The sequence below is a fragment of the Pleurodeles waltl genome, chromosome 9, assembly GCF_031143425.1.
Source record: "Pleurodeles waltl isolate 20211129_DDA chromosome 9, aPleWal1.hap1.20221129, whole genome shotgun sequence".
NCBI classification, from domain to species: domain Eukaryota; kingdom Metazoa; phylum Chordata; class Amphibia; order Caudata; family Salamandridae; genus Pleurodeles; species Pleurodeles waltl.
Window position 1 is genome coordinate 966439839 of NC_090448.1, and position 24435 is coordinate 966464273.

The window sequence follows — 24435 nt, forward strand, 5'->3', positions numbered from 1 at the left end:
AGGGCCCCAGAGATTCGGCGAAGGAGGGCAAGGGCAGCAGGGCGGACAAGTCCGAAAGCAGGCGAGCTGCCCAGGAGGGCCCCACCAGCCCCATTTCGGGTGTGACGGAGGACACCCACGGGCCCAGGACTCCAGCACAGGAGGGCCCCGCTAGCGAAAGGTCGGATGGCGACTGAGCGGGAATTATTGGCCAGATCCGGTTCCCCAGGAACACAAGACAAGCACCGCTGAACAGGGCCCCGCCGTGACAAGCACCGCTGAACAGGGCCCCGCCTTGACAAGCACCGCTGAACTGGGCCCCGCCGTGACAAGCACCACTGAACAGGGCCCCGCCGTGACAAGCACCGCTGAACAGGGCCCCGCCGTGACAAGCACCGCTGAACAGGGCCCCGCCGTCTCAAGCACCGCTGAACAGGGCCCGCCGTCTCAAGACCCGCTGAACAGGGCCCCGCCGTGACAAGCACCGCTGAACAGGGCCCCGCCGTGACAAGCACCGCTGAACAGGGCCCCGCCGTGACAAGCACCGCTGAACAGGGCCCCGCCTTCTCAAGTACAGCTGAACAGGGCCCGCCGTCTCAAGAACCGCTGTACTGGGCCCTGCCGTGACAAGCACCGCTGAACAGGGCCCCGCCGTGACAAGCACCGCTGAACAGGGCCCCGCCCTCTCAAGCACCGCTGAACAGGGCCCCGCCGTGACAAGCACCGCTGAACAGGGCCCCGCCGTCTCAAGTACCGCTGAACAGGGCCCCGCTGTCTCAAGAACCGCTGAACTGGGCCCCGCCGTGACAAGCACCGCTGAACAGGGCCCCGCCATCTCAAGAACCGCTGAACTGGGCCCCGCCGTGACAAGCACCGCTGAACAGGGCCCCGCCGTCTCAAGCACCGCTGAACAGGGCCCCGCCGTGACAAGCACCGCTGAACAGGGCCCCGCCGTCTCAAGCACCGCTGAACAGGGCCCCGCCGTGACAAGCACCGGTGAACAGGACCCCGCCGTCTCAAGAACCGCTGAACAGGGCACCGCCGTCTCAAGAACCGCTGACAGGGCCCCACCGTGACAAGCACCGCTGAACAGGGCTCTTCCTGTCAAGCACCGCTCCGCTGGGCCCTTCCTGTCAAGCACCGCTCCGCTGGGCACCGCCGCCTCTGAACTGCTCCGCTGGGCCCTTCCTGTCAAGCACCGCTCCGCTGGGCCCTTCCTGTCAAGCACCGCTCCGCTGGGCACCGCCGTCTCTGAACTGCTCCGCTGGGCCCTTCCTGTCAAGCACCGCTCCGCTGGGCCCTTCCTGTCAAGCACCGCTCCGCTGGGCCCTTCCTGTCAAGCACCGCTCCGCTGGGCACCGCCGTCTCTGAACTGCTCCGCTGGGCCCTTCCTGTCAAGCACCGCTCCGCTGGGCCCTTCCTGTCAAGCACCGCTCCGCTGGGCACCGCCGTCTCTGAACTGCTCCGCTGGGCCCTTCCTGTCAAGCACCGCTCCGCTGGGCCCTTCCTGTCAAGCACCGCTCCGCTGGACACCGCCGTCTCTGAACTGCTCCGCTGGGACCTTCCTGTCAAGCACCGCTCCGCTGGGCCCTTCAACTCAAGCACCGCTCCGCTGGGCACCGCCTTCTCTGAACTGCTCCGCTGGGCCCTTCCTGTCAAGCACCGCTCCGCTGGGCCCTTCCTGTCAAGCACCGCTCCGCTGGGCCCTTCATCTCAAGCACCGCTGGCCCATTGGCAGGGCCGGATCTGTGTCGGGCAGGGCTTCACGAAGCACTCTGGCCAACATGCCTCCTCCATAACCAGTGGAGTCTGTAATCCACCTGATGGACTGTGGCTTTGCACTTCCCAGGATGTGACAGTGGTCAACCCACCCACTGTAGAGACTTGAGAGACTGTGGTTTTGCACTCCCCAGGATGGTACAGTGGGCAATCCACCCACTGTAGAGACTTGAGAGACTGTGGCTTTGCACTCCCCAGGATGGTACAGTGGGCAATCCACCCACTGTAGAGACTTGAGAGACTGTGGCTTTGCACTCCCCAGGATGGTACAGTGCGCATGGAGGCCCCTTGTGGATCTGGCGTCGTGGACTCATGTGGCTGAGGTGCCCCCCTTCCCTTCCCCCTGAGGTGCCTGTAGTTTTATTATCTGATGCCCCAGCAGTGTTCTCTCCAATGGAATCGGGTCTCGTGTGTGGGCTTTGCCCATGTGTTTATGCACATTGGCCCACGAACAATGGAAGGTAGCCAATATGTGCCGGACTTTTGGGCTATGTATATATTGTTCATGTTGTAATATATTTTATTTAGATATTTCATATTTCACTTAACTTCAAATATGCTATAATATACTTCAATTTTAAGGATCAATTTATTTTGTCTTTGCATTCTTCCGGGGGTTTGGGGGGGTGTCACTCTGACTTGTTGCTCTGCATTGGTGTGTAGGGATTTGGGGGGGGTGGGGGGGTGGGTGTGTCGCGTATGTGTGTGCCCGTAACCTTTTCTCCTCCCCCCTCCCCTGTGTCGTAGGTGCAGTACTCACCGTTGTCGTCTGCGCCGGCGTTCGTGCTCCTGGTAGAGGAGCAGGTAGACAATAGCTGGTAGGATGTTTAATTCGGGTTCCATGCTGTCCAGATTCCTCGTGGAGTGTATAGAGGTGAGCGTTTTCCCGTTCGTAGTCTGTTTCCGCCGTGTTTTTATCGGCGGGGCTCCCGCACCGGAAAAGGTGGCGGATTGGTGGGTAGTGATAGGGTGGGCGGTACATTGTCTACCGCCTGTCTGTTGGCGGTGACCGCCGCGCTGTTTGTTTGTCCCGCCGTGGCGGTCGGAGTGTTAAAGTGGCGGCCTGTGTTGGCGGTTCCCACCAGGGTCAGAATTCCATTTTATTTACCGCCTGCCTGTTGGCGGGTTGGCCGCCGCTTTAACACCGACTGCCAGGGTTGGAATGACCCCCTATATCTTGTACCATTAAGTAACTTTAGCCCACAAGTTATAGTTTCTTAATATAAGTCTAACTATAATGTCCCTGTGACATTTGTTGTTATCATTGAATATATACACTGTAATTCGTGCCCTTGTCATGTACAGTTTTCATATTAATAATGTTATTGCAAGCAGTGACATCAAAGATGGCCTACAAGATCTCATCAATAACATAATATGTTGAGTAAATAGCTGTTTATGGCAAAGGCGCAAGTTATAGTTACGTTAGGGCACGAGTTATAGTTACTTGAAAGACTTCTAATTATAACGGCTGAATGTCTATGTTTTTGTGCGAGTAAATTCAGAACCTAACTATAACTTTCCTGCAACTTTTGTTTTTTTCAGTGAATTTCAGTTTTTTTAACATAAAGTAATTTTAATTAATATAACACTATGCCTTCAGCCTTGTGCGGCGGGGGTTCGTCGCAAGGCTGGGCTTTGCAACCAGGCCTTGCAGCCAAGTCCTTATAACCACCCAACCCTGTGCCTGTCTCAGTCAGTGGATATGTGAGTGGGTGTGTGAGTGTCTGAGTGGGTCTGAAAGTGGGTGTGTGAGTCTATGAGTGGGTCTGAGTGGGTGCATGAGTGTGTGAGTGGGTGTGTGAGTGGATGCCTGAGCCTCTGAGTTTATGTATGAGTAAATATATTAGTGTATGAATGAGTCTGTGGTTTTTTTTTCAAATTTTTCCATAATAGCAAATATTTTGCAAAATAATTGTGGAAATTAGGCCCGTATTTATACTCCGTTTGCGCCGAATTTGCGTCGTTTTTTTCGACGCAAATTCGACGCTAAACTAACGCCAACTAACGCCATATTTATACTATGGCGTTAGAGGCGTCTAGCGCCAAAGTTCCCGGAATGTGCGTCATTTTTTAGCGTGAACCCCTTCCTTGCGTTAATGATATGCAAGGGAGGCGTTCCCGTCTTAAAAAATGACTCCCAGGCCTTTACGTGGTATTTATACTCCCGGGCAAAAGAGACGCCCGGGAGTGGGCGTGGCTAAAAACGGCGCATTTGCGCCGCTTTTTAACGCCTGGGTCAGGCATGGCGTTAAGGGACAAGTGGGCTCAAAATGAGCCCAGAGTGCCCTCCCCTGCCCCCAGGGACCCCCCCTGCCACCCTTGCCCACCCCAGGAGGACACCCAAGGCTGGAGGGACCCACCCCAGGGACATTCAGGTAAGTTCAGGTAAGTATTTTTTTTTTTTTTTTTATAATTTTTTTTGGCATAGGGGGGCCTGATTTGTGCCCCCCTACATGCCACTATGCCCAATGACCATGCCCAGGGGACAGAAGTCCCCTGGGCATGGCCATTGGGCAAGGGGGCATGACTCCTATCTTTACAATGATAGGAGTCATGTTGATGGGGGATGGGCGTCGTTAAAAAATGGCGCAAGTCGGGTTAAGACGATTTTTTTGCCTCAACCTGACTTGCCCCATTTTAAGACGCCCTAACGTCATTTTTGCCTAACGCCGGCGCTGCCTGGTCTACGTGGTTTTTTTCCACGCACACCAGGCAGCGCCGGTCTGCTTGCGCCGGCTAACGCCATTCCATAAATACGGCGCCCGCATGGCGCTTCAGAATGGCGTTAGACGGCGCAAAATTTTTTGACGCTAAACTGCGTTAGCGCAGTTTAGCGTCAAAAAGTATAAATATGGGCCTTAGTCTTGCCAAATTATATTAAACATATTATATATATATATATATATATATATATATATATATGTATATATATATATATATATATATATATATGTATTACATCACATATTACATCACTCACGACATCTTTGATAACGTCATTGATGATATCAATGTAACATTTGCGCAAAATTTATTGCGAAGAAAACTCTGCATGGTGGGAGTGGGATTTATAGTTACCTTAGGGTACGAGTTATAGTTACTTGAAGTAACCATAACTATAACTGCTGCATTTCTATGGTTTCGTGCGAGTAAACTCAGAACCTAACTATAACCTCCCTTTGGACCTTTGTTTTTTTTAAGTATATGCATATATAAATCTTTATTTGCCTATATATATTCCACGATATTGTAGCTGCGGATATTCTAGCTACGATTTGGTGATATTTTTGAACACACATTATTCTGGCATGCCTCAGGGAATGGTGTTTTGAAGAAAATTCCTGTGTCCAAATAATGGCACATGAATAAAACTTAAAAAACATTTTAATGATATTGATGTTATAGACACCATTGCTGACTAAAGTGATGTGTCAGTATAGTCTGCAAACTCACAGAAGAATTATTTCCCCTGGAAGCACGACTGCACTTTATTTACGGGAAACCAAGTTTACTGGCTACTACCCTGGTGTGCCTTTTGGTATCCCTAGAATTACCCTTCATACCTGTAGTCTGAGGGGGTCCTGAAATCACATACAGGATCAGGAAGAAAGCACGGTTATAAAAGCCAAGCTCTGTATGGCTCTCATAGGGAGCAATTTGTATGGATGCCTGGATTCTAAATCCAGTAATTCACTGCTATAAGGCAGCACCAGTGTGTTCTCATTGCTTATTTGATGCAACTTAGAACTCATTGGTGAAAAACATCCCGTAATTCAATGTTACCCATTCATAATTCTATATGCGTTCTTGCTCCAGACCCATTTATAATTCTATATTATATTATCTTGCTCCAGTTTCCACTCCTTGTCCTTTCTCTAGCCTCTCAGTGGCAAATAAGAGGCTACTGGAAGGTGTCCAAGGAGTCCAATATGGGATCCCATCGGGTATCAAAGGACACATAATGGCACTTCTGCTACCCCTGCCATTTTGATGTATCTGTGTACATTTGCACAGGAAGGGCCCTAAGCCGTTTCTTTGGCCTAACTCCCCCATTGTATAACCAAGCTCTCCGGGAAGGCTCTGTGCACTGAGTGGGTCACACATTGTCCCTGATTCGGAGTAAAGAGTGAAATTCCGATCCCCGAACAAAATATGGTTTGCACAAGTATAGTAGTTGCAAGTTGTGAGGTAATATTGTGTACACTATGGGGCTCATTCCTAGATTGGCGGGCGGCGGTCGCCGCCCGCCAAGCGGGAACCGCCAGAAGACCGTACCGCGGTCAAAAGACCGCAGCGGTCATTCTGAGTTTCCCGCTGGGCTGGCGGGCGACCGCCAGAAGGCCGCCCGCCCGCCCAGCGGGAAACCCCCTTCCACGAGGATACCAGCTCCGAATGGAGCCGGCGGAGTGGAAGGGGTGCGACGGGTGCAGTTGCACCCGTTGCGATTTTCAGTGTCTGCCACGCAGACACTGAAAATCTATGTGGGGCCCTGTTAGGGGGCCCCTGCAGTGCCCATGCCGGTGGCATGGGCACTGCAGGGGCCCCCAGGGGCCCCACGACACCCGTTCCCGCCAGCCAGGTTCTGGCGGTGAAAACCGCCAGAACCAGACTGGCGGGAAGGGGGGCGGAATCCCCATGGCGGCGCTGCTTGCAGCGCCGCCGTGGAGGATTCCCTGGGGCAGCGGGAAGCCGGCGGGAAACCGCCGGCTTCCCTTTTCTGACCGCGGCTTTACCGCCGTGGTCAGAATGCCCCCGGAAGCACCGCCAGCCTGTTGGCGGTGCTTCCTCCGTCACCTACCCTGGCGGTCATAGACCGCCAGGGTAGGAATGACCCTCTATGTTTTCTCAAAAACAGACTTGGGCAAGTCATACCTACTGTTCTTTATTGCAGTAAAACACATAGGAAAAAAATGGAAAACGTGAAACCTGGTGCATTCATTTCCATTCCCACAGATTATATTTCCATTTGAAATTTTGAAATAGGATGTATTTACTGTAGGCGGTAAATAGCTCACCTTGTTCCACCCCTCTTGGAATCAGGGCCTTCTTTATTCTTGTCATGTCATGGTTCCAGGCAGAAAGTCGATGACAGAGTCTGCTCTTCTGACACCATTTTGAAAAGCTTATGTCATAGATAGAGATGCCTCAACTCGGCTACTAGGATGGTAAATTAGCCAGTGCGTGGTCTGATGCGGACTGAAGGTGTAAGCTGTTATGCCACTGCATCTCCTCTCGCAAACGATTTGGCAGAGAGTGGGGCACCCCAGCAGTTTCACACTGTACCAGATTTCTGGCACCCTGTCTGCGAGTGAGGGCGTCCATCCAGGGGTCTCTCCTAGTGCCAGATCTAATTCTGCGGGGATCGACAGCAAACAGGCGCCCGTTTCGGAGCTGGCAACTGCCATTGTATCCATACAAAGGGCACATGCTTTGGCATGCCCACTGCAGGGCCTGACGTTCCTCTGGTATAAACAGATAGCCTTTGAGTGCCAGGTTTCATCCTCAAAAGACACAGTGAGACAGAGTAGTAATTCTGCAAATATTTGTTCAGATGACAAAGCAGAACTCACCCCTGTAGGAATCCTCTTCTTCAAAGCAGAATTTGCTCATTTGTTTTATGTACTGTGTTCAATAAGAACTGTCCATTTGAATGTAATCCATGAGCATTGTATCTTTTCAACTTTCAGTTGTGTTATTTTCTGATCCCTAAGCGTTTGTGTGCCTGGGGAGGATCCTATACAACATCTCCCCTTAATTACTTAGTAAACAACCAGCCGACAGCATGCTTGTTTTTTATTTTTTTCTGACCATGTCAGCTATTTACTTGATTCAGGTAGAGGTAGACTGTAATCTTGAAAAGTGGTGGGGCGTAAATACCTGCAAGCCCAACTTTCTTTAGCAGCATTTGGAGGACAGGAGATTTTTTTTTTTTTAAACATGGTTAAGTTATGCATTTTAGAGGACTTCTCCAGCTGAGAATTTTTTTTTTTTTAAACTTGGTTAAATAGTGCATTTTATAGAACAATGTGATATAAACTGACTAAAAATCCAGTGATTCTAAAGGGGCGCTAGTGAAATATTATGGTAAATTTGCAATGAGCTAGCCAATTCTTGCCCTCCGAAGAGATGTTAAAGCTCAAACGGTCCAAACAATCTTTTTTTAAAGAAATTGGGAAATCAGTGGACTTTTCTGCACAATTTCCTAATAAATTCATTGATGGGTTGCATGTAATTTAATTAGTACGCCTGATTATGCTATTTCAAACAGTGTTGCATTGTCTTAAGGTGTATAACATATTTTCTTCACATCATTTCTCCAGCTTGCTCTGATTCATAGTAATGTACTATGACTGATTGACCGAGAATCTAAAATGATACAAATCTCATAATTACAGGCAGTAAACAGAATGGTAAACAAATCTGACCAGCTGAGACAGTAATGCTAATCATAAGTAAGATTAAATTTACAGGATCAGATAGCAGACTGGTTACACCAATCCTACATGTTCAAGGCCCAGACAGCAGCAGCAATACGCTAGAAAGCTTTATCAATAAAAATAATTAAATGCCTCCACACAAGCCAAGGAAAACTGAAGCCAGAGCAGTAAGTGACCTATTGTTCCAGGGAAACAACATCAGCGCTAAGCCTTTCAAACCCAGCAGGCATTATTCTTCAAATATGAGCATTAAACATATTTCTAAAATCCAATTATTTTTTCAAGAATGTTTACTTGCCCATATCTATAAGAACAGACCATTAATATGCAAACTTTGAATGTTGGTTTAAAAAAAGTCTCAATTCTCCAAGCAGAAGGTTTCAATTTTCATGACATTTTTTTAATCCTAAAATGCTAGATTCAAATTTTTAGAAAAAAAATGTTTGGTCCCCAAACATCGGTTTATCAAGAACTCACATTTACAACTATCACAAATGGATACATGCTGCCCTTGATGTCCATTTACCTTCGCCATCAACTACAATCAAACTCAGTCACATTACAAGGATGTTCATGACCAACGTGCCAGGGATATCTGTGGCCCAGAGATGTAAGTGCCCCAGCGGACCCAAATTATTGCTATATTTTCATACCCAAAAGTGGGGGTAAGGGCCACTTTTTTGTTACAGGACTGGGGCCCTTGCTAGACCAATAGGCTCTGGATTTCATAATGGAGAAATGTCTGGAACTGCACACACTAAGCATAAAGTATTTTTAAGGGAAACTTAAGCGAGTCTAGATGAGTGGATTGCTAATATGTCTGGGCAATTGTAACATATTACATTATATTTTAGACCATTATTTATATTTAATATTTGAAAGTCTCCTTTGCATCAGACACCCAGCTCCTCAAACACTGCTTGCACCTCATTGATACCAGCTTGTCCAGCACATACCTGGAGCATATCCAGAGCAAAACGGAACTCCTTCTGTTCGCCAAAAACTGCCACCAGCAGCTAATCAGAACATTGCTCAAGGACATGAATCTGAAGAGATCTAGATTCCCACTTTCACCCAATGCAAGTCACTCGCAGTCACCATGAACAACAACCTCACCATCAAGGAATACATTGTGAATAAACCCAAGATGGCCTGGTACCAGCTCTCTACTAAACTAAAACCATTGCTCCATAGAAAGGGACTTTAGAATATCCCTTTATGCCCTTGTATTCACACAATTCCGTTTCACAACCTCCCAAACTCTACACAGAGCCCTTAATGGCATCCTGCATGACGCAGCAACCATCATCAACAGGCTAAAGAAATATGACCACTGATGGAGCTCCTCTGGCTTACCTTGCTGGTCCACTCCATCTTTAAAACCAGCTAGAGTATCTGCAAAGCCCTCACAGCCAGCACCATGCGAATCTGTCTGACAAGTTCTCTAGTGGCTGCAGTCACATTCACAGCCATGACGCCATCAGACTGGAGACAAAGAAGAGCTAAAAAGGGCTAAAAGTCTTTCTCCGCCTCTGGTCCTAGGATCTGGAATTCTACCACTGCATCAATCAGAATGCCCCAATCCTGCTGTAATTTAGGAAAGACCTGAAGACACACCTCTCCAAAGAGCACTCCATCTCAATGCAATAATAGTCCACTTTTGCTCATACAAACAGCTGTTCCTCCAGTCACATATTGGTTGTATAATTTCCTTTGACCTACATACAGTGCTACACTTCTTTATGGCTAGGTTTGCACTACACAAATGCATACAAACTTATACCCATTACACCTGAAATAAAATTATGCATCTTGTTTCTGATAATTGTGGTGGCATTAGCAAGTGAGCTCCTCTAGTTTTTACGCATCTTCTTAGTATCACGGAAAGAAGAAAGTAAGGATTCCTCTACCAGTCAGTGTATTTCCTAGCCTTTCCCCTCAGGCTTAATCAAATATATTTCTCTGTGATCCAAATAGATTACAAGGTTCTTAGATGAAGTTAACTAATACCCAGCTGGGCATAGTATGTTAAGCAGTGGCCGAATTGAGGCAACCATATTCATTTCACATATTCACATGGATCAATAGTTGATGGAGATTTCACCAGAATCTGTGTTGATGGAGATGAAAGGTTCGAAGCACAGTGGCATTCGCGTTCACATTACACAGTTCCTCAGGTTTGTCTTAAAACAGACCATTACCAGTTGTGGAAAACATTTTAGATGCCACTCTTTCCCAATCAATCAAAACTGACTTGGTGGACTATTCGTAGTTTCTGGTGACATTGTTGGTAAAGAGACTATAGGAATAGAAATTGTAATAGCTATAAATGATGGTGTTTTACCAAATCGAGCAATAGCCATATACGTATTCCAAGGAGCACTTCTAGAACGCTTCTACTCTTCTGCCAGTCTTCTTCCGCACATGCAGGGCTCACTTGCTACATTTGCTCTTTATGCAACACTTGGATTTTTCACAATCACTTTTCCTTTTGCCAGATGATGTTGAAGGCCGGCGCCCCAACTTTGAAAATTGTTCTAGCAAGCCTGCTGAGCCCTTAGCAGGTCAGTCATATGCTCGTCATTTCACGGGTCCAGGCAGACACTTTATATTCGAGTCTGGGTGTCTGACAGCATGCTTGTGCCTCCGGTACAGAGGCCTTAATTTTATTGATATGATGGTAAATCGGGCAGTGCCTAGTCTGAGGCTTCAGACACTACTCATTTGGAGACTGTGGCACAGTTCTGCAGCATCAAGCTAAACAAGAATGCTGGTATTTATCCCTTAGAGTGGAGGCTTCAATCCAGTTGTCCCTCCAACCTCCAGGGACTGGGAGGAAGCAGACACCCGTTAATGAACTGGCAATTGGCACTTTCACCACTATCCCAGAATATTGCATGTGAACACATTTAGAATTTGGACGAGTGTGCCTGTGAACTGTCAGTGACCTGGCCACAGAGGGCATGAAATATCCAAAATGGGATCATAAATTCAAAACTGTTCCTAACAGGGGCCCCCAAAATGTGCTTGGCCCAGGGCCCCCAAAATCCTTAAGATGTCCCTGGCACATTTGCGCAAAATTATGATTGTAATTACCACATCCTGGCATGTCTATGCCCATTGAAAAGACATTTTGTGTACAAAGTTCATAAAACAGCATTGCAGCAAAGGTACAGAATGTTTAAACTCTAAGTATTCCTGAGGTTATATGAAATGCTACTGGCACTGTACATCATTTCTCTTTGTATTACAAGTGTACTCACATCACTTTCCCTCCAGTGGCTTACCAAAGGCCTCCATAGCCACAGTGGTGCTGGGCACGGGAGATGAGCTCCATGTGGCCCCCTCCACACAGCACCTGCCCTGAGTGAGTCCGGACAGGGCCCCCCGCCTTGTTCTTTGAAGGGGGGGCACCCTCCAGTTTTGTTACGCCCTCTGGCGCTTAGAGCATATTAATGTCACTTACATTGACATGTGTACTGAGGGGCCTGATATTTGCCTTCTGAGTGACATATTTTGTCTTACCCAGACACAGTGAGCCTGAGAAGCAATTCAGCAAAGGTCTAAGTTCCAATGAAATAGCATCCCTATAGAATTCTTCTGCATAACTGAATTGGCACATTTTATTCATTGCAGCGAAATAGAATAGTCCAGCAAAACGACATTCAAGGGTGCTGTGCCATTTTATGTTCTCTGTGTTGCAACCTGACCCTCTGGTGCATGACGTTTGTCACCATCCCTCCATGCCTGCCCAGTTGAAAAACAAAAACAACACGACTGACAGTTGCAATCACTTTTTCAGACCATCTGTGCTCCCGGCTCTTCCTCCATTCTTCAAAGCCATCTATATCTCCACTCTGTTAAAACACAACAAAGTATTAAAGGATCTGGGGTCATATCATCAACTCTCTATTCTAAACAGAGATTACAAAATTCCCTCCAGGATTCTGGCTTCCCAGTACTCCTGATACTGCCTGACTGCATCACAATTTCTGTATTGCCGATCAGATTACAATGGCAGATAAACATCTAACAGGCAAAATTAGATAAACGAAGGAATATATCTGCAAAATATTGCATCCAAGGCCTTCATTTCTTTCCAAATGTATTTTTACAGGCTCTGCTTGCTGGTACATATCTTTAGCAATGTAATCCATCTAACCCAGCCCTACCCTCACTAGGGAGATTCTTCTAAATGCCGGAATCATGCAATGTCTCGTCTGGCTAATAGGAGTCCACTCACAATGAGTACTTTTGCTACCAGGACCATTCCACTTCCTCAATGATACCCAGAAGCGCTATTGTGAGAGATGTGGGACCTGGCCCATCTTCCAGAGCCGTTCAGGCTAGTAGTTGGAACTTTGACAGTATTTAAACTCTATCAGTAGTAGTCGGGTCGAGATTGCAAGAGACAAAGGGGCCATTTTGGCCTCCATCCATTCTTGTGGTTTCTAGTTCACCCACACCCGCTTCGCACTTAGGTCCATATTTATAATTTTTTAGCGACGCATTTGCGTCATTTTTTGTACGCAAAAGGGGCGCAAACTTGCAAAATACAATTGTCTTTTGTAAGTTTGCGCCGTTTTTGCGCCAAAACGCGGCGCAAATGCAGCGCTAGAAAGGTATAAATATGGGCCTTAGTTCTCAGTTCAGTCAATGGATCAGGCTTATTCAGGATTAAGGATGTTACAAACGTTTTACAAAGCAGTTCCACTGCAAGTTAATGTTCAAGAGAATGGAGGTCCAGAGCAGGTTTTGAACTATTTTCATGTGAGGCAAGAGTGTTTCTCACCGGCAAGTATTTGAAGAATTGTTCCATTTACTGATTATTCTTGGGCAAGCTGTTCACATGATTTAATATGACTATATCTTCCTGTGTCACTCAAATACCGATTTGGTCCCTTTATACAAACCCTTTGAGTTTAGCAACCTATGGCAATCAGCTACTCTGCCAACAAGTAATTTCCTGTGTAAGTTGTTTTTACCATTTTGTCCATTACGGTGTTTGAAACCAACTCTGTTTTGGGTAGCGGGGGCCAGAGATAGTGTGTTTGTCAAAGGGACAATGAATGAATGAATGCTGAGTTTTGTAAAGCACACTGCTACTCCGGAGTGTCCTGGCACTGGAATAGAAGAGAGAGAGAAAAGGGATCCATTAAAGAGTACAAAGAAAGGTTTTAAGTTTCTTTCTGAAAGACCTTTCATTGTCTATTTGACGCAACTCAACAAGCATACTGCTACAGGCTTGCGCACCCAGGAGTGAAAATAATCTGCTTCCAGATTTTGCTTGTTTAACCCTTGGCACTTTGGCAAAGTGACTGAGGAATGATAGCAGAATTCTGAGGTGGGAGTAGAATTGAATCCTGGAGGACGGATATACAGGTCCAGAATGGTGCAAGGCCCACTGTATAAGGGTCAATATCTTGAACTGGATCCTTTTCTTAAAAGGAAGTCAGTGTAAGTTTCTCAAATGACACAAGATCATGGCTCACCTGGGTAGTAGAAGAGCCAAAAAAAGCTGATGCGTTCTGAACAGTTTGTAATGTCTGCAGCAGGTACTGTGGAAGTCCTGCATAAACGACATTGGCGTAATCCAATCTGGACATCACCAAGGCCAGGAGGACAGTGATCCTAAAAGGTAGGGAGAGAATTTGAAAATATTTTTTGGCGGTTCGAAGCAGACCGAAACATGTACCAACCACGGTATTAATTTGAGTTTGTAGAATCAGTTTGTCAATTTTAGCACCCAAAGTTTTTACTACTTCTAGCATTGTGCGTTGGGTGGAGGAACAACATCCAGTCAGTGGGCTTATAAATTGAAAGTGAAGTTGTGCCCAAAGCTGAGATTTTCAGTCTTATCAGTATTGCATTTAAGATGAATAATACCCATCCACTGGAAGACCACAGATAAGCAGGATTTGATGGCATCATTGTGGATTGGCTCGTCCTTCTTACAGGAGAAGAGTAGCTAGAAGTCTTCAGCAAAGGAAACTATCTTGGTCCTAAAAGACTCAACCATTGTTAACATAGGAGTCATATAGATATTAAAAGAAATTGGACTGAAAGCCGAACCCTGGGGCATGCCCACTGAGACACTACTCTTACTAGACGAGAAAGGTGGCAGCCAGACCTGTTGGCATCTGTCTTTAAGGAAGTATCTCAAACATTTTAGAGCTGTGCCCCTGATGCCTGTGTCACAAAGATGGGCAATCAGTCTAGAGTGTGGTACCATAGCAAAAGAGGCAGAAAGGTCTAGCAAGACCAATACTGTTTTTCCGCCAGCATCTGAAGTGAGTTTAAACTCTTCAGACCCTTCCAAGAGCACAGTGTTGGTGCTAAATTCAGGTCTGAACCCTTACTGGCTAAAATTAAGGAGTTTTTTAGACTAGGTAGTTGGAGAGCTGCCGATATGCAAACTTCTCTACTACTTTATCTGAAGCTGGCAACAGGGAGATGGGTCTATAGTTTTTTTTGTTAAATATTTTTATAGTTTTTTTATTGACAACATATACTGACACAATCAACATCTTCTGTTAACTATCCCTCCTCATTTCCCTCCCCGTATCAGCTCCTCACATTATGATTTCTAAAGTGTTCAGTTAGGGTTTCATCTCACTCGATCGGCTTGGATCAGAGTCAGGGTCGAACAGCATTCAGCTGGTTCTGCTGGTTAAGTTCTTTGTTGCTGTCTGGTTCATCAGATATTGGGTACTGATTCCGTTTCTGCATTTGGTTCCTTAAGGCAGTCTACCAAGCAGTCCTACGTCCTTGCTGACTCTACGGGGCCGCAGCCCCTCCCGCTTCTTGGTGTAGTGCCCTCCCTTCTGCTTCGGCCCATTGTATTAATGTGCTTTTCCAACTTTGTAGCTGTGGACCCCTTGGGTCCTGCCAGTGCAATGTAATTTCCCTTTTGGGCAGGATTAATGCGAAGTCAATATACTTATTTGTAATCTTTTTGGTTTTGGGGTGAGGAAATTCCCCTAGTAAAACCGCCATTGGTGAGGCCAGCAGCCCTCGTTCTGTCACTGCATTTATGCTTTGGAACACCCCTTCCCAGTAGTGTCCAATCTCTGTGCAACTCTATTCCATATGGACGAGTTCTGCATCTGGTTCAGAGCAGAGGGGGCATTCCCCACCTCTGGTTTTAAACATCTTTGCTATCTGGTGAGGAGTAAGGTATGCTCTGTGGAATATGTAGAGATGAATCAGTTTGAATTGGGCATTTCTAGATACTGTGTATATATGTGCTGTGATTCTTGCCCATTGATGTTCGTCTATGGGCGCCCCAATATCCTCTTGCCATACCATTCGTAGTTTATCGGAAGGGAGTAGAGTGTCATTTTGCAAGGCTTTATAAAGGGTATAGACCACTTTCCCCTCCCCACCAACCGTGCAGATAGCTTGACATCCTATGAGGGTGGGCGGTTCGGACATCCCTTGTTTCCAATGTCATTGTATAATTGCTACTAGCGATCTGTGTAGCAGAAATAACCCTGGGGGGACATCAAATTTTTCCATTAGGGCAGTGAAGGACAGCAATTCTCCATTGCTGTACCTATGCTGAGTGCAGCTAGTTTGGTAATGCCCGACACATCTTGCCCACCCGGGAGAGTGGCCAGACCGCATAGTGGTATGTCCGGTGTATATGGGGAGTTGATTCTTGCACGCTGTAGGCTGCGCAGCCAGCAGCTGCGCAGTACATGCAATTCTGGTGATTTCAGTGGGTGTTGCCCTATGGGGTTCAGTAGGATCCCTACAAGGTCTTGGTTCGTGGCGGATTCCGACAGTGCAGCATGGAAAGCCTTCGCTAACCACTGTAGCTGGCATGCCATATAGTAGATTTCAACATCTGGTGCTACCATTCCCCCTTCTACTGTGGGTCTTTGGAGCTTATGTAGTGCTAATCTGTGTCTGCCCGCTCCCCAAACAAAACCAGTCAGGATGGAATTGATGTCCCAAAATACTGAACGAGGGACGAGCAATGGCAGAATCAAGAAATAGTACATCAATCGAGGTAGGGCAACCATTTTTATAAGCGCTATTCTCCCTGCCACCAACAATGGGAGCGTTTTCCAAAACAGGACATCAGTGCGTAATCTCCGGGTCGCCCAGCCCACATTCCCCTCTAGCAGGTCTTCAGGTTTGTGGTATATGTTCACTCTCAGCTATCGGAAGGTGGCCGAGGTCCATTCAATCCCTTGTGTATTTCCCACCCTCGCTGTCCCCTCCTCCAGGGGGAAAATGTGAGACTTCTGCCAGTTGATCCTTAGTCCAGACATTTCTCCAAACTTCTCGAGGAGAGCCATCGCTCCCGGTAGTTCCCTTCCTGCATCATCTAAAAAGAGTATCATGTCATCTGTGTATAGCGCGATTTGGTGAGTATGTTCCCCAATGTTTAACCTCTTGTAGTAGGCGCCTGTTCTCGCCGCCTGCGCCAATGGTTCCATAGCTATGGCAAATAACAGTGGTGACAGAGGGCAGCCTTGTCTGGTGCCCCTGCCGACCACATATGGCTCCGATATTATGTGGCCTGTGCGGACACGCATTGTGGGTTTTGTGTATAGCAGGTTTGTCCATTTAATGAAACCCTAGCCCAAACCCATCCGCACCATTACATGTTCTAGGAAATTCCATCGAAGACTATTGAAGGCTTTTTCAATGTCTACTGCTACGATCGCTGCCCTATGCAGATTCAGGAACTTAGACTGTAAAATCGAGACCAATCGTCTGATATTGGTAGCAGTGCTACGGCGAAGGATAAACCCTGTTTGGCCTGGGTGAATCAGTGTTGGCATATAAGGCAGAAGTCATGTGGCCAGGATGTGGCTGAGTATTTTATAGTCCATATTTAGCATGGACAAAGGACGGTAGGAGTGCACATCGAGTTTTAAGTGGGATATCACTATGGCTTCATTAGTGTATGGGGCAGTACTCCGCTTTGTAGCGCCTCTGAGTAGAGTGCACCAAGTTGAGGTGCCAGTAGGTCTATGTATGTAATATAAAACTCTGAGGGGAGTCCATCTGTGCCAGGTACTTTCCCTTGAGCCATCGCTCCAACGGGCCTGGCCATATCCGTGGAGGAAATCGGTTCCTCCAGAGCTTGCAGAGCCGCCTCCCCCAGTCCCAGGAAGCGAAGGTCATCCAGGTCCTGCAAGTGGGCAGAGGGTATAGCCTCCTTCAGCGGGCATATAACAGGAAATAATAGCTTGCAAATCTATCATTTATTGCCCCCTGTCGGAAAAGCTGCTTCCCCGCCTGATCCTGAATTTCCATCACCAGGGAGTGCTGCCGTGGCGGGGCGGAGAGCCAGGCCAGTAGTGTTCCAGCTCTATCCCCTTCTGTATGCTGCCTAGTTATATATTCTTTATAGTCATAGCATCTTAATTTTTCAATCGCCAGTGCAACTTTTTCCCTGGTCTCTGCAAGCAGAGGGGCCACGTCCAGGGAACCAGGCCCCCTTTGTTCCAACTTTCTAAGCTCCCCCTCACTTTCATCAATTTCTGTCTCTAATGTCTTCCTGATCCCCACTACCTCTGCCATGCACTGGCCCCTAATGACCATTTTAAAGACCTCCCATTCCAGCGTGTGGGATGATGCGGTTTCGCAGTCGTGTGCAAAATAATCTTGGATTTTGTCTTTAATTGATTGTTGGAAGGTGCTATCTTCAAGTGACTCCACTTTGAGTCACCAATCCGGTATACAAGGGAGGTCCCTTCTCCAGGCCAGCATTAGCAATAAAGGATTATGGTCTGAGGCCATTCAGCATAGGTATTCTGCTGCTATTACTGTGCTACTGACTTCAGGGGATGCTAAAAAGAGGTCTAAACGGACATGTAGGTCATGTAAATGAGAGTAAAAGGAGTAGTCCCGCTCCGTGGGGTGTAGGTGTCTCCAACCGTCTGTGAAGCCCCAGTGTTGTTGCCAGTTAATGAACGTCTTGGCCAACCTATGTGTGGGGGAGTGTTGTAGCAGAGGATGGGACCTGTCAAGCTCTGTCCCATCAGCAATACAATTAAAATCGCCGCCTATGATGGTTGTCTGATTGAGGTGTGATCCCATTGTGTGTGACAGCGATGTCAGGAAGGCGCCTTGTTCCTTATTTGGTGTGTAGATTCCCCCCAGTGTAATGTTTCTACCCTCTAATCTCCCAGATACCAGGACAAAGTGGCCCTCTTTATCTATAACTTCCTTCTGTTTGTGGAATGGGACTCCCGGTGGAATCCAGACGAGGACCCACGTGGCGTATGCTGAGTAGGTTGTGGCGTAGACTTGACCGCGCCATCTTTTGGCGATAGCCTTAACCTTCTGACCTGTTAAATGTGTTTCCTATATAACAGCTGTATGTACCCCTCTTCTTTTAAGTTGGCTGTAAACTTTATATCTTTTATTCATGCTGTTCAATCCCCTGACATTCCAGAGTAGACATTTGTAGGTCAGGGGGCAGACCATAATTTGTTGTCAGGCAAGGTATAACTATCTGCTCTTCCCCGTATCCTGGATCCGCAAACCAGTGAGGATGTACCCTTATATATTGATGAGTGTTGAGGAGCCGATATGTCTATAGTTATCAGAACAGTAAGAACCAAAACAGTTTCCCCAACTTCCCAACTCCCTCCCCCCAGGGCCGGCATCAAAACTATCCCCATCCAAACATTCAATAACTTTGTTAACATTGTACTTGGGATGAGATGCGAAAGACCAGGAGCAGGCCCGCCGGCGTACCCCCACCACCCAGTAGTGCAGATTAATTCTCTGTGTCCCAGCCATGGTGTAGCCAGTTCTAATGCGTATTCGAGGTGGGACATATAGTAACAAGGTAATGCTTGTGATGCCATCTTAGTACACTTTGCAAGTTCAGTATGTCTTCCATCTGATCAATGGCATAAGATCAAGGGTTACCACTTGCCCTCTATTGCGTCCGTGTGGATTCACTCAGTCTCCCCGTCCATAGAGGGTCGGTGTTGGTATTTACAGTTGGTGCCCATTATAGAATTTCATCAGAGGTCCCCGGAGTCACTTTCGGCAGGATGTCTGAGGCGTCATGAGATGAGAGGGATGAGCTTCCAGATGTGAATTTGTGGTCTGAGAGGGCCTCTTCCATGCAGAGATGCCGCGATGTTCACTGCTTCCCGCATTTCCTGTAGAGCATGTTTTCGAGGCAGCGCTGCAGTCGTGGTCAGTTTCCCGATCCTTCTTTGCACCCTGGTCCACGATCGATTTGTGTTTTCTGTGGTCTCAACTGGGACAGGATCCATTGTGTCCAGCCAATCCCACAACCGTTGCAGGGTCATGAAGAAAAGAACTTCATTATTAGTGGCTACTCTTAGTTTAGCTGGGAACAGCATGGCATATTGGATTCCCCGCTCTCGAAGTTTTTTCTTTGCTTCAATAAAAGACTCCCTTTGCTTCTATGTGTCTTTGGTGAAATCCAGAAATATCATTATATTTTGGTCTCCCATTTTAAACTCCCCCTTCAGCCTTGCCTGGGTGAGGATGTGATCTTTATCTTTGAAGTTTAGCAGCTTAGCAATTATTGGTTGCGGCTTCGTCTCCGGAGGCAGGGGTCTCGCCGGCACTCTGTGGGCACGTTCAAAGAAAGTTTCCATATTTTTTGCTCCCTGTTCCGCTCTTTCTGGAAGTTTCAGATTGCCTCTGCGAGCTCTATTTTCTGCATCTTCTGCTCGAGTCTCTAAATTTTTAATTTGTGATGTTAGTTCTGACATTTGTTTTGTTGTCTTTTGACAGTTCGGGGCAAGTTGCTCGAGGGATTTTTCATTCGTCACAACTCTGTCCTTCAGTCGGCGGTGGTCATCTCTGAGAAGGGTTAGGTCCAGGGTTAATGTGTCGATCTTCAATTCCAGGGCTTCTCGGATGCTTGTATTGCTTCAAGTATGGTGTCAAGGGTGGTCTCCTGGGCTAAGTCTCGAACAACTCACACACTCAAGGGAAATCTACTGGCATTGGCGAAAGTGCTCAATCGACCAACACCTCACTGCAGGCAATAAATTAACGAAGTGTCTCCATACACTTGTACCATACTTTGGGCAATTTTTGAGCACGAAGTGCAACATTTACTTGGAGTACATCAACTCTCCATTGTATTGCTTGGAGTATGCAAACTCCCTACTCAATTACCTACTCACTTCATACATCACACTTCACCGTGATTTATCCAAAAGCATTACAAGTGCAAACCCTATTCAAAGCATATACCGTACACTTGTAATACAATTCTGGAATTTCATCAACCCCCACACTACACCAAGAACAACACACAATCTGAGCAAATTCTGACTCACCTCCTCACAAGACAAACCATAACTCTGCAACCAAAACCTGCTGGTGTGCTCGCAGAGGTCTTCTTCCCTCCTCGGGTTCAAAAACCACAAGCGTGCTGGCAAGACATCATCACTATTACCACACTACAGGTCAACTAGATCTTTGGACTTGGCGAAGAGTGTAGTAGTCAGATTCATTCAATCACAAATCAATGACATAAGACCATCAACAGTCCTAGACAGCATTAAGAAAGTAAACACTAATTAAACTTCAAACCAAATAAAGTTTTAAAGCTTTATTACAATCCCAAAATCAATGTCACCTATATGGTGAGCAAAATTAAGTTAGAAACATACTTGAAAACCATTGGTTGACCAAGACGTCAAAAGAGATTTAGCTTACTAAACATCAACACTGTTAAACACTCCAAAAGAATGACTTAGATCAGCAAAACCACAATATGCACATTAATTTCAGATTTCAAAGCATATCAAAATACAATTTTAGCAGTCAATTGTGGAGCTTAGCCATCTTTATCTCTAATATAAATTGGGACTTTCGTTTGTGGGAACATGCTAACACATGTGGGCAAACCCAAAAGAAAGACAAAAATAATTTGGAGACATCATCTAATTAGGGCAACTCACTAACAAATATGCTGGTGCAAGTACCAATGCTGAAAAGGATACAAGAAACCACATTTAGTTATATTTCTCCTCATGGAACAGCAGTTATGATAATTCATGAGATGAGCATTCACCTTCTTCTGACATTAATAGATTGCAGCGTCAGGGCAGTGCAGAACAAGGGCTGCACATAGGACAGATCAGAAGTTCTGAATTAGTTGGGCGTATTAGTACTGAACAGCATTAGCAAATCGGGCAATTAAGACTAAGAGGAAACTCATCAGAAGACTTTGAGAAGGCATGGGCAATAGCAGCAGACTTAAGGCAGGAGTAGACTGACTCTGACAGAGTTCTGGACAGACTAACAGACAAACTAAAAACTAACTCCAATTTCAAAGTCTTTCACTAACTAGAAATAGCCTTGGTCCTTTTAATTGGTCCTTCAGGTGGGCTCATCTTACGCACAACTTGCGTTGTCCAATGGTTGTCGATAGCACCATCAAGTTTGTGACTATTCCGGATTTTCTCGGCAAAAGCGTGTTGTCATTTTGATTATTTCGTACAGTTCCACCAAAATACTACATTTTCTAATTGTTTGTTACTTCAGAATTCCGTCACACCACACACAAAATAAGCTAAGCCTTTCTCACATGGGAATTATGAGTTCCCAGTCTTGTTCGACAGCTAGAACAAACATTGTTACATAATTAGCATTGAAACATTTTCTTGGCCTTCAATACAATAGGACATTCAATACCACATCAGGAACCTAAGGAAATAATTCAGGTGAGAGGGAACAGAATAAGCAAGTCGTTTTCCTTTACTGCTCTAAGAATGAAACTCTCTGGCCTAGCCAAGCTAAGAAAGCCTAAATGCACATTATTACAATTAATACATATGAGGCCAGATGTATCAAGCTATTTTGCATTCGCAAACAGTGTGAATCGCAAAATTCAGCCGTTTGCGAATGCAAAAATGCCTTTCAAGGTGTATGAAAGGCATTTGCTGTGCAATTTTAAGGAATTGTAAAAATAGCGATTCCTTAAAATTGCGACTCCATTTAGAGAATCGCAAATTGCGATTCTCTAAATAGGAAGTCACAAATAGGGAATTCCTATTTGCGATTTCCAAAGCACATGTATCAAGCATTTCCTAAATGCGAATTAGGCATTTAGGAAATGCAAATCCAATTTGGTGGTAAGCATGAGCAATTTTTAAAAATGCATTCATTTTTATAAAAGCATTTTCAAAAATGACATGTGCACTTTACGTGTCCGCGAATATTTTTTTGGGGTGCATCAAAGGGGGCTTGGGCCCCCAGCACCCTGGGGTTTGCATTACCTAATTTGTGAATTCCTAATTGGAATTCGCAAATTAGGTAATGCAAAACCATTTGCACCTATGGGCCTAGGGCATGTGTGCGCTTTACGTGTCCGCTTTACATGTCTGCAAATATTTTTTTGGGGTGCATCAAAAGGGGCCTTGGGCCCCCAGCACCTTGGTGTTTGCATTACCTAATTTGTGAATTCCTACCTGGAATTCGCAAATTAGGTAATGCAAAACCATTTGCACCTAGGCCCATAGAGATGAATGGAATCCCAATCCCTAATTACGATTCGGTAATAGCAATTGCAAATTTTAAGAAATCGCTATTACCGACTTGCAATTTTCATACATCCCATTTTGCATTCCTTAAATAGCGATTTCTTAAAATTTGCTATTTAAGAAATGCCTGGGGAGCTTGAAACATCTGGCCCATAAATCCTATTGCGCCCCTTACAATTGAATCACATATGTAAAACAAATTATTTTATTGCAAATGTTATTTATGACATCTTAAAACTATTTAAATATGTATTTTTCTGCACACATGTAACTCACATTAACATCAATTAATCAGTGATTTTTAAAGCGCGGCTAATCACCCGTAGGGTCTCAAGGTGCTGTTTGAGGGCGTGCCAATCGAAGAGCCAGGTCTTGAGGCCCTTTCTGAAATGCTTCAGTGATGAGGTCTGTCTGAGTTTGAGAGGTAGCGTGTTCCATGTCTGCGCTGTGAGGTAGGAGAAGGATCTTCCTCCTGCTGTGCTTTTATGGATCTTGAGAACGAATGCGAGGGTGATCTGGGAAGAGCGGAGATGTCTGCTGGGTACATAGAAGGTGAGGCGGTGGTTGAGGTATGTCGGACCTTTGTTATGTAGTGCCCTGTAGGCGTGGATCAGGAGTTTGTATGTGATGCGCTTGTTGACTGGGAGCCAGTGTAGGTCTCTGAGGTAGGAGGAGATGTGGCTGTGTCGGGAGATGTCCAGAGTCTGGCTGCTGCATTCTGGATTCTTTGTAGTCTTGATTGTAGTTTTCTGGTGATGCTGGTATAGAGTGCATTGCCGTAGTCCAGGTTGATAGTGGCGAGTGCGTGGGTGACTGTCTTCCTCGTGTCGGAGGGGATCCACTTGAATATCTTTCAAAGGAGTTGGAGGGTGTGGAATCATGACAATGAGATGGCTCGCATCCTGTTGTGGAAATTTCTCTTGGCCTTTGCAGGGTCATCGGACAGGGAGAGGATCAGTTGGGTATCGTCAGCATAGAAGACTATGTTTAGCCCATGTAGTTTGATGATCTTGGCTAGCGGGGCCATTGAGATGTTGAAAAGTGTTGGGCTAAGTGATGATCCTTGGGGCACTCCCCAACATGTGTCTTTGGGTTTTGATGTGGAAGGCAGTATTCTGACACGCTGTGTTTTTCGATGAGAAAAGACATGATCCAATCCAGTGCTTTATCTTGGATGCCAACGTCGTGTAGTCTGGGGCAGAGAGTGGAGTGGGTGACGGTGTCCAACGCAGCAGAGAGGTCGAGAAGGATGAGTGAGGCTCTGCCTCTGTAAAATTCATCTAATTGAAAATAAGTATGATTAATTCATATTCATTTAATACTCATAATATATTATATTTCTAATATTTCGTCTTTAAAGACAATATTTTGAACATTCATTCATATTAGTAATTCACTCAAATATAAAAGCACAATGTCTTCATGATAAATGTGATGTCAAAACAGGAATGGCAATCACATTGCCCAGCATAATTTAAACGTGCACATTTTACATTTCCTTGTTAATTTCTCTGTTAGACTTTTAAAGAAACGTTTGCATATGCTAACTTCTATGCCACTAAAGTATTCGTGGAATTTGATCTCTATCACGAGTGTTAGTGCCTTGTAGTGCTATTTTTCCGTGATTGCAGTGAGAATGGACATTGACAAACAAATACATTTTCAATGTGGTCTCCCGTTTTGCTGTAGGTGGGTAATTTCCACTGTTAACACTCATTTTAACAATG

General features: G+C 46.0%; 1 long non-coding RNA gene across 1 annotated transcript in view; it reads left to right on the top strand.

The window, feature by feature from the left end:
• Positions 1-24435, top strand: part of LOC138258747 (uncharacterized) — an 87907-nt gene that overhangs the window by 62677 nt on the left and 795 nt on the right. The gene's annotated exons all lie outside the window — the stretch shown is intronic.